Genomic DNA, 6,545 nt, shown 5'->3' with positions numbered 1-6,545 from the left:
TATCATTATAATGACGACACAGCACACTCGCCGCGGCGAGTGCGGGAGCGTTCTGCAATAGTTTTTGTGAAAGAAAGTTGATATACAATAACACGACAGTGGAAGTGTAATTGAGGGGTAGTATTTGTGAATGTGCGTTCATATTATTTTCAGTTTTTACTGACTCGATCTGTCCCTAGTGCCTGTGTGTTACATCACACAAATATCCGCAGTTACAGAGCTAGATATGTGCTGACTAGAAAGCCTGACTATAGATAAGTGCTGACTATAATAAATAGTCTATAAATGATTAAGCAGTGTTACAGCATACATATCCGGAGTAACAGAAGTAGATATGTGCTGACTCTGCACGTTTTTCTCCTCTCGGATTATATCAGGAGTATGATTATATATAGGATATATATCCTATATATTATCTTACTCCTGATTATATGCATATATGTTTGCTGACGCTATAGGGGGTGCAATAGAAAATGCAAACACTGCTATAGCAATGTGTGCACATGCTCATATACACATCGCGCTCTCTCTCCCTCCTCCCCTCTCTCTCTCTCTCTTTCTCTCTCTGTCTTTATATTGCCCCAAGCAACGCATTCGTATGCATCGCTGCATACGTTGCGGATATATGAGCACTGGTGCGCATATATATATATATATGAAGATTATGCACGCGTACCTCGTACCCACGTATTAGACTAGCGCGTGTGTGAGTAGCAGTGAACCCGATGGCACACACATAGTGGTGACGCTATAGTAGATTCATTCACTCAGCTGATAGTAGAGAGAGAGAGAGAGGGCTACGGTTACTGCTGGACACTGGCCAGTGTTGACTCTATGGGGGGCAGCGCGCTCAACCCGTGCGTAACGAGAGGGATCGGCGGCCGCGGTCAGCCGTATTATCATCTCTCAACCGTCCAGCTAAAATCTAAACGCAGCGTTTGTGAGAGAACGAGTGCAGCAGCGATACAGTAGCAGGAGCAGGATGAGGCGGCGGCCATGGCACCTCGCTGCTTACCACACTACACGGACAGACTAGGAGGATTATACACGTATAGCCACGGACAGACTAGGAGGATTATAGATGTATAGCCACGGACAGACTAGCAGGATTATAGATGTATAGCCACGGACAGACTAGGAGGATTATACACGTATAGCCACGGACAGACTAGGAGGATTATAGATGTATAGCCACGGACAGACTAGCAGGATTATACACGTATAGCCACGGACAGACTAGGAGGATTATAGATGTATATAGCCACGGACAGACTAGGAGGATTATAGATGTATAGCCATGGACAGACTAGGAGGATTATAGATGTATAGCCACGGACAGACTAGCAGGATTATAGATGTATAGCCATGGACAGACTAGGCCGGAGGATTATATATGTATAGCCACGGACAGACTAGCAGGATTATAGATGTATAGCCATGGACAGACTAGGAGGATTATATATGTATAGCCATGGACAGACTAGCAGGATTATAGATGTATAGCCATGGACAGACTAGGCCGGAGGATTATATATGTATAGCCACGGACAGACTAGCAGGATTATAGATGTATAGCCATGGACAGACTAGGAGGATTATATATGTATAGCCATGGACAGACTAGCAGGATTATAGATGTATAGCCACCGTGTGTCGTATAGTACAGTGCCGGCATCGTCTTCAGATTTCGCGCGCCGTCTCTCCATCCATCATCGACAACGCTTCGATGGTCACGCAAGCAGAGCCGAGTGCTGCGGCCACCAGACGGCGAGACGGTCGCAGGCTGGCGGCGAGGGGTGGTGAGCCTCCGCCGCCGGACGGTGGGTGGGGCTGGGGTGTTTCGCCTCCTTCGCCATCCAACCTGCTGTCGGATGGACGTGTATCTACATACGGCGTCTTCTCACGTGAATTTGCTCCGAGGAGTTTCGTGAAGGCAAGGGATACACGGCCTGGGTGCGCGCCATCTGCATCGGGGTCATGCTCGGAGGTGGTATGTATTGCAGACGCATGCCACGCACACGCATGTACACATGCACGCATGCACGCATGCACATGCACGCAGCACGCACGCCGCACACACACAAACACACCACGCACGCAGCACACATGCACGCCACGCCACCATGCACACATGCACGCACACGCACAACGCAACACGCACACACACATGTAACACACACACACCCACACACACAGCACACGCACCACCACGCACGCACGCACGCACGCACCGCACGCAACGCACGCACACACCCACACACACACCACATATATATGAATATATGATATATATATAATTATATATACTCACGTTGCGAACGTATACAACGCGTCGCACTCAGCAGCACATATACACAATTATAGAGGCATGCCCCACGGAGGACATGGATAGGACAGGAGCACGAAATATATATATATCATTATATATATAATATATAATCTATAGAGTTTATTCCCTTCGCCACACCCTCAAACGACACCGGCATAATCTATAATGGATCCGTTTACTTGAGTCCTGATATAGCAACCTGTAGCCTTACTCGGCTTACGTTTTCGTAATTGCATGTTAGAAATTCTGCTGACATGAATATATTTCCAATGCTGTGCCACAAGGTCCGCTGCCGGCCAGCGGCTCTAGTCAGCAGGTTTGGATGGTCGGGTTGTGGACGGTAGGCGGTGCTGTGCTTAGCCAATGCCGCTGCGTGCTCAGTTCACTCGCGTTCCCAACGGTGGCGTTTCTCTATGCTTCTCGGTTTGGGGTTCGTGGACAGGTGGGTGAAGCTTTGATTCGCATATAGCTTGCTCTCTTCTCTCTTCTCTCTCTCTCCCTTCTCTCTCATCTCTCGTCTCTTCTCCCTCTGTCTCGTCTGCCGCTCTCTCTCTCTCTCCCCCTCGCTCTCTCTCCTCTCTCTCGCTTCTACTTCCGCGGGTAGCCTCTCTCTCTTCTTTCTCCACCTCCCTCCCTCCCGCTCCCGGGTCCTCTGCTCTCTCCTCTTCCTCCCTGCTTCCTCCCTCTCCCTTGTCCGTTGTTACAACTTGGTTAACCAGAATTAACATGATATTAATCTTGGCATTAGGCTCATGCTTAACCTACCTCATATGTACTAGCAGCCGGTCATTCTCAACTCTCCCTCCCTCTCTCTTCTCTCCTGCGTCTCTCTCGTCTCGTCTCGCATCGTCTCTTCGCTCTCTCGCTCTCTTTTCCTTACTTGCCTTAATTGGCTTCTTTCGTCTTTTGCTTACTACGCTCGCCCCCTGCCTCGCGGCTCATTCGTCTTTCTCTCCCCCACACTGCTCGTCTCTCTAATCTGTCTGATTTGAGCTCTCTCTATCGTCTAGCCTGTCTATGTGGCTTCCTCGCTCTCGACGCTTCTCGTCGTATATCTATATCTCAAATCTCTCCTCTCTCTTCGACGCAGGTCCTCGCATGTCAGAGTGCTCTATATTCCCGTTCCGTGCGTCTGGCGTTGCTTCCTACCTTCGAGATAAGCGACGCGCGCTGGCGACGGACTGGCCGTCGTGTGGGCTTCGGTGTCGGCGAACGTCCTCCTCGGCAACCGCTATACCAGCACCTCACGCAGATCTACGCGGCTCGGTGGGGCCATTGCTGCTGCAGGCTGGGGTCGTGGCTATAACTCGGCGTCTTCGCACGCTCATACGACCGCTTGGCGCGGAAAGCTCGCCGCCGCTACGGGCGCTGGCCGAGGCGCGGAGGAATCCTGCCCGGAGCGCAGAGACGGCCCGACGGAGGTCGAAGAGTTCACTCGTTAGAGGGGGTAGATGTAGCCCGAAGGTTAGTGTGGTCCTCAACGCCGCGGATTGCAAGAGGAGTGTAGAGATCATTGGCATTCCAGGGACGGAGGAGTTCATAGGTCTCTGTACCGACAGGGCTGGGCAAAGAGTTGTGAATCGGTCAGTACGAGCCTGCCGATTGGGAAGGAGGATTTGCTGCATACGCAAGATGACGTGGAACGGGTAGAACTTTACTGGCGCGCGCACGCGAGGAAAGCACACAATGTTTATCCAGCCTGAACGAGGTCCCTTGGCGTACCGTGACGACCCACTGAGAAGCTTCCACGATGCAGAAACCTTAATACGAGCTGAAACTCCTTCCGATGGAGATCGCTCGTCCTGGTATCCAAGAGTCGTGAACAAAATGAGACGTGGAATGCCCACGCAGCAGCGATGACGTGAACGAGCGATCGCACGTGGATGTCTATACCCCGATCGATTAGCACTACAGTTAAAAGGCAACGCCGTCGCCCAGGGAAAAAATTTCGGTCGCTTCCGTAGTGCTATCCGCGCGGAGTTCCACCAGGCGCGGACACCCGCGATTATGTCGCTCACTCAGGAAGCCTGCTGAAAAAAGATGTCCCAAGCCGCTTACGTCCGTTCCGCGCAGACGCGCCGCACGATGGCGGCACCGTCGCACGCCGCGTCCAACGACAGCGTCGGTACTCGCGCCAAAAAAACCCTCGATTACCCTCCTGAGCATTCTTCGACGTGCGGCCGCTAACCAAGCCGCCATCTTCCTGTTGTTGCACAGCGCCTACCAACGGCTCACGAGCCGTCGGCTACAAACGTACCTTACGTCTACCTGCCGCACGTCGCCGGGTCGAGGCGCGATACGCGCGCGGCAGAGGCGCCAAGCTCCTGTCGTGATCGTCGCAATCGTCACACGGTGCGCGCGGTCGCCGTCGGGTCTAAGCCGACCGCGTCTCGGTGCGTCGCCGGCTGTGGCGCTACAGACGTTCTCGTGATTTCTGGCGTGGCGGCGGCCGTCGCACCGTCCATTCTGCTAGCAGTTACGCGTCGCTGTGCGATCGTAAGCGGCCTGTACGGACTCTTCTTCGCCCGCGTAGGTAATACGGATCTGGAAGTTGGTGGAACTATACCGTGACTAACGGCGGGAAGGGGGGGGGTCTGCGTGAAGTTAAGCGACACCGTTGCATAGGTATAGGAAGCGAAGTAGGACCTACCGTGATCGATGGTGGGTGTTTTTCGCGTCTTAGCTAGTGCGTACAGGAGTTGGACATCATTGCGCGGGAGAGTACGAAGGTTCAGTAGGTATTGATGAAACGGAAGTAGGACCTACCGTGATCGATGGTGGGTTGTCTCGCGTTGAGTGCTGCAGAGTTGGACATCATTGCGCGGGAAGTAAGAAGGTTCAGTACGTATAGAAACGGTAGGACTTGCCGTGATAAATTGGGGGGGGGGGAATTCCTGCGTTGAGCTATGCAGAGTTGGACAGGCGAGTATGAAGACTGGATAGGACTGGGGGCCACAGAGATATCGATTAGGAGGTTTGGTTAGATTAGGACTGTACATCATGATGGTGTCACAGTTGCCCGTACAAGTGTAGCAGTACAGCAAGCGCTTTCTAAACGGAGAAGAAAACTCGTCACGCGGAAAAATGTCTTATTACTGCGCTGAAGGAAAAATTGCCTCAGTATCAACGAAAGCACAGATAACCTAGCTTAAATTCGTTTATTTTCTCGGGATGTTACTTTTAGCGATTAAAAGACCTCAGGCGGCCCTGAAATATTTCTCAAACTTTTAAATAAATGCGAAGATGACGACAAATACAAGTTTTGTACTTTCAGGATGTTACATATCACTGATGTCCATCATCATCGTGGATTTCCTGGGGCTTGAAAATCTTACCAGTGCCATGGGTCTGATGACGCTATTCCAGGGCCTGACCTCGGTCACTATTGCACCATTACCCGGTGAGTTTAGATCACTACCTACACATATCCGAGTCATAGAGATAAGGAACTCATCTGATCCACGAATCTATATATACATCTTAGAGGCATTACCCGAAAAGTAAACTTGTTCTTCCCTTAGTGATATTTTGAAAAATATATATGAACCTTCATTCTAAACTCTCTCTCAGCCCAGGCTAAACCATTTAGACGCGCCACCGTTGTGATTGCTATGTCGATTATAGTAGGGAATTACGCGACAGATGAAGATGAGTGGGTGGGGGCGGCATTGACGTAATGCGGGTGGTGGACATTAGGCGGAATGGCAATAAACGTATATGGGAGACCGACAAATAAAAGTTAGGAAGACTGGCAATAAGAGGGTCATACAACAAACGCGTCGTCTTTCGTCATCGTTACGCCATTCTCCCAACGTCTATCTTCTACATGATGCCCTGGCCAGGAGTTCATCCCTGTATACCGCGCGCGTATTCTTAACGCCCGTCTAGCAGTGTGCACGGATATAATTCACAAAATAATAAAAAAAGGGTTATACTTAAACCGTAAAGTTATTGAAAAAAATATAAAGAATATTTCTGAAAGATTTGCTCATACAGCAGCTAATCCGGTGTATGACATCATGGTGACGTACGTGTGGCTACGCAGGTTGGCTGTATGATGTGACCGGTGACTACGATGCTGCCTTCTACCTGATGGGAGCGACGGCTGGATGCTCGGGTCTCATGCTCTACATCGTGCCGTGGCTACACAGACGCCAGCGAGAGAGAGAGAGAGAGAGAGAGAGAGAGAGAGAGAGAGAGAGAGAGAGAGAGAGAG

General features: G+C 50.9%; 1 protein-coding gene across 1 annotated transcript in view; it reads left to right on the top strand.

Moving 5' to 3' along the window:
- The first annotated feature begins 2,735 nt into the window (after positions 1 to 2,735).
- LOC106814186 overlaps positions 2,736 to 6,545 on the top strand; it is an 8,906-nt gene continuing 5,096 nt past the window's right edge. Inside the window, exon 1 of the mRNA XM_014818485.1 lies at positions 2,736 to 2,771. The gene's annotated coding sequence lies outside the window, so the exon portion shown is untranslated. The remainder of the gene's footprint in view (positions 2,772 to 6,545) is intronic.

Source organism: Priapulus caudatus, unplaced genomic scaffold (assembly GCF_000485595.1).
Source record: "Priapulus caudatus unplaced genomic scaffold, Priapulus_caudatus-5.0.1 Scaffold881, whole genome shotgun sequence".
NCBI classification, from domain to species: Eukaryota; Metazoa; Priapulida; class Priapulimorpha; order Priapulimorphida; family Priapulidae; genus Priapulus; species Priapulus caudatus.
Note: the sequence above shows the minus strand (reverse complement) of the source record. Positions and strands in the feature narration are given on the sequence as shown.